The sequence below is a fragment of the Myotis davidii genome, unplaced genomic scaffold (genome assembly GCF_000327345.1).
Source record: "Myotis davidii unplaced genomic scaffold, ASM32734v1 scaffold221, whole genome shotgun sequence".
In the NCBI taxonomy this organism is placed as follows: domain Eukaryota; kingdom Metazoa; phylum Chordata; class Mammalia; order Chiroptera; family Vespertilionidae; genus Myotis; species Myotis davidii.
In genome coordinates, this window is record NW_006293349.1 from 7,906,732 (window position 1) to 7,911,051 (window position 4,320).

The following is a 4,320-nucleotide window of genomic DNA, read 5'->3' on the forward strand; positions in this document are numbered from 1 at the left end:
ATCAGATCTTATCAGTTTCTTCAACTCTACATTGTGCTGGTCCCTAGCATGTAGTAGGTATCTATCGTTGTTGTTGAATTAAGGAATGAAGAATGGAGACAAGAGGTCTCTCAATATCCAAGGTGGGGGCTCATTTGGATTCTAGACTACAGTGTCACAATCCTTTGAAGATTTTATGTACCAACCTTTTGTTTCTGAGTTTTGCTTGGAAGTGCCTAAACCAGAATGAATTGGTGATAAAATATACATAACATAAAATCCACCATTTTAACCATTTTTAAGTGTACATTTCTGGTGTTGGCTACATTCAATTATTTTTTCTTCTGCTTCAGTATACTTTTTCCTGAAATTGTTATGTTAAAATAGTTCATAGTTTCATGATTGAGACCCAAAGCTGTGCGTGTATTGAATGGCAGTGTTGTTGTGAAGAATAGAGATTTTGTTTGTTGAGTTTTTGTTAAGAAACTTGCAGCATATCCAACTAAACTGGTCGTAGAAAGAGAAAAACCAGTGGGAACTTAGGAAAACAAGCTTATTAGTTTGAATGTATGTGTGTTTTGTTCAATTTTAGTTTAACAAAATATGTTTAGGGAGCTGTAAAGCCTTCACTGCTGTATAGAAATATCATTTAATTATGGTTCCTAATAGTAGATAAGCAACAATGTAAAAAATAAATGAAAATTTAAAAATATTTGTACATTTCCCCCTAATATTTTGAAATCATTCTAAGATTTGAAGTCAACCCTTTCATCATGAGATTATATAGAAATAATCTTTATGATATGATATAGATATATTAGAAACAAGAATATAAGAATAAAACATTTGTCTACGACATTACTATTTATGAGACTTGTTGATTCTGATGATTAAACACTTTATATAAAGTATAGGTTAATTTAAGAAAACAATAGATCCAAAAGTATTAACTGAAAATGTTAAGAGACCATATAAACAAAATTTGGTTTATTTATTTTTATTATTGTTATTATTTTTATTTTGTTAAACCTCACTGGAGTGGAAGGGAGGGGGAGAGACAGACAGAGAGAGAAACATCTCTGTGAGAGAGACACATTGATTGGTTGCCTACCGCATGCATCCCGACCAGGGCTAGGAATCAAGCTTGCAATCTAGGTATGTGCCATAGGCCAGGACACTTCAGTCCACAGGCCAACATTCTATTCACTGAGCTAAACCGGCTAGGGCTATTTATTTTATTTTTTTAACCTCTTTAAAGGTGATACCTTTTGTGAAATGATAATTTGGAAACTTAAAACATAGAATGTTAGGAAATAAGATTGAGCTCCATGCCAGACTTATTCTTGGACCCCCTAGAATATGAGGCTAAGCTTGAATTTAGGGGACCTCTCACAAGATGCTGTTCATCCTAATAAATTTAAACGTTTTGGAAGCTGCTCTAAGAGAAATGTGGGGAGGGAATTGGTACTTTAGCCTTTCCCCTTAATTCTAGAGTGAGAAAGTTTAGCTTTGCGATAAGTAGGAAGCTCCCACACTTTATAGTAATCTTTTGGATAGGCCTTCTGATTACTGGAGACGATTCAATCATCTAATAAAGCTCACAAGAGCATGCCTGAACTGAGAATAAACTTGGTTTCTCTTGGAACGTGCCAAAAGTGCCTGTCTTCTCAATATACAGATAACTGCAATGGGTTTGCTCTCATTTCATCATCCAGTATGTTGTATGTTTATCAAGAAGGAAGATGTATAACCCAGATGTCAACTTTTTAAAAAAATATATTTTACTGATTTTTTACAGAGAGGAAGGGAGAGGGATAGAGAGTTAGAAACATCGATGAGAGAGAAACATCGATCAGCTGCCTCCAGCACACTCCCTACTGGGGATGTGCCCGCAACCAAGGAACATGCCCTTGACCGGAATCGAACCTGGGACCCTTGAATCCGCAGGCTGATGCTCTATCCACTGAGCCAAACCGGTTAGGGCCAGATGTCAACTTTTTTCAGTTGGGGGTATCCCTTGTCTGTTTACCTGAACAGTCTTCCTTCACCAACAACCTACCAACATCTTCTTGCGGGTAAAACATATTTGAGGGTCTGGGGCTTGGCGAAGGGGCCATGGTGGCGAAGACGCTCAGAAGGAGATTTGTAGTCATCCATCCTCCCTGTCCATTCTGACATTTCATTTTCCCTCCTCCTGACTCTTCAGAGCCATTGCATAGTATGACCCTGAAGGAGCAGACCTAGAGGAATCTGAGTCCTGAAGCTCTTCTAGCGTATTTTGAAAGGAAATAATCTTGGCTCTAGTCAACAGCAGACAAGCTAATTATTAGTTCACATGTGCTGTCATCAGTTTTTTGCTCATTTGGGGCTTTGTAATAATTTTGGATTTTGTCCTTTGTGAAATGACAATCTCAGATCATATCTTTTCCACTGGTTCCAAGTTTTAAGGCATCTTTGGGATCCGTTTTATAATCACGCAGAAATTGCAAGTCAAAGCAAAAAACGAGTGTTATAATAAGGGCAGGTGGATTCTTTTGTAGGCTAGATATAAGACATTCATCTCTGGGAGGCTTAACTTACTAGGAGAGAAAATGTCTTGACTTAAGGAGATTTAAGGAGATCTCACCACAAAGAAGAGAGGCTTATAAGAGAAATCTCTTCTGAAAGCAGGAGCTTTGTTCTCATAAACAAATGGTGGCTCAAATCACGAGTAGAGCGTCAGACAGTGAAGGTTGGCGTAATAACGCATAATAGTGCACAGGGTACAGGAACTATATACTTTCACTTAGAGGAACACTAATTTCCCATCTGAAGTTTGTTAGGAACTATTAGAGGTTTTATAACTCTGTTGACAATAATCTTATTTGGAACATGACCTGCTTACATAAAAATAAATTTTAATGTGAAAGCTCTCATTAGCTTAAATGACTAGTCAAATGGTAGCTCTAAAAGCTGAGTCACTTTCTAATTTACCCTCACAATTCACAGTTTCCCTCTCTAGTTTACTTGCTAGATTAATCCCATCTCAGCAGTGCCATTAGGTGCCTGCCTTGATGGTGTGGAAAAATACACACAAACATCTGATATTCCCGAGCGTGTGGGTTGTGACGAATTTAAATGTGTTCTAACAGCGCCTCTGCGTATAAACAGTTGTTTTTAACTTAAGGATGAGGAATTTGGCCATGATGGGATAATTAAAAATAACAACCCTCTGGAAAAGCAGGAGCAAGGTTCTTTAATGCCAGGGCACCGAGAGGCAAGAGTCTGCCATCTAAATTGGGTAATTTATATCTTTGTCACTTTAAAAAAGGTATGTATTTGAGTTCATGGATCAGCCCACCAACATTCTACAACTAAAGCAAAATTTGTTTCCTTTTCACGGGCAAGGTTGTTGTTAATGGACTAATAAATAATTGTGCCTTTTCCCAAGTCATTGGATAGGGAGGTTCTTACAGCAAGACCACAATTAAAGGAGGCCTTAGTGAAGAGATTCTAACGTGTTGGAAAGGATGTCGGTGAAGGAGGCAGCCTGGACTACTCTGGCTATACTTTTCAGGACCATGTGGCTGCTTTTAAATACGTTTAGTTTATTACTGAGCATTTGTCTTAGATGCTCAGAGGTCAGAATGAATAATTTTTTGATAATCTCCAATGTCCCGGTCTGTGCCTACTGATGGTCCTCCAATGACCACATGTATGAGCAAATGTTCCTCTTCCTTCAAAAAGAATGACCTTAGAAGCACTTACAGTTTACAAAGAATATATGTGCATTTTCTCTCTTGAGTCTCATAATAACACTCCATTGTGGAGAAGGATTATCCATTCCTACTTAAAGCAGAAATAAAGATTCAGAGAGGGAAGCTTAGTGACTTACAAAGGTCATACTACTGAGTGGAATAACGACAATTGAGACTAGTTACTTTTGCTCCTTGTGCACTCTCCTCTTTATATGCTAACAAAATTGGGCACTATAAAATGCATGAAGGTGCTTTTGGGAAGTTTGTTCCTGGGAGAATTATCTGAATTGACGATGTGGTTGGGAGCGTTATTAACTTCAGTTCATAGTCTGAACAGAGGAACGTGTAAAGAAATACCCTGTTTTAAGTGGCATCGGTCGGATGCTCAGTGACAATGAAGTGGGAGTGATAGACACAGCGGACGGTCGAGGACTCAGATGACGTCCATCATCTCATAATGAAGAGTATTCAGAGGACTGGATGTATAACTTGGGGACGACAGTAAGAAGGCCTAGATACACCCAAGGGGGAAATAGCCCCGGAAAGAATTGACTTGTATAAGATACACTAATCTGAATGGTTGAAATGAGCATGCTGTGTAGGG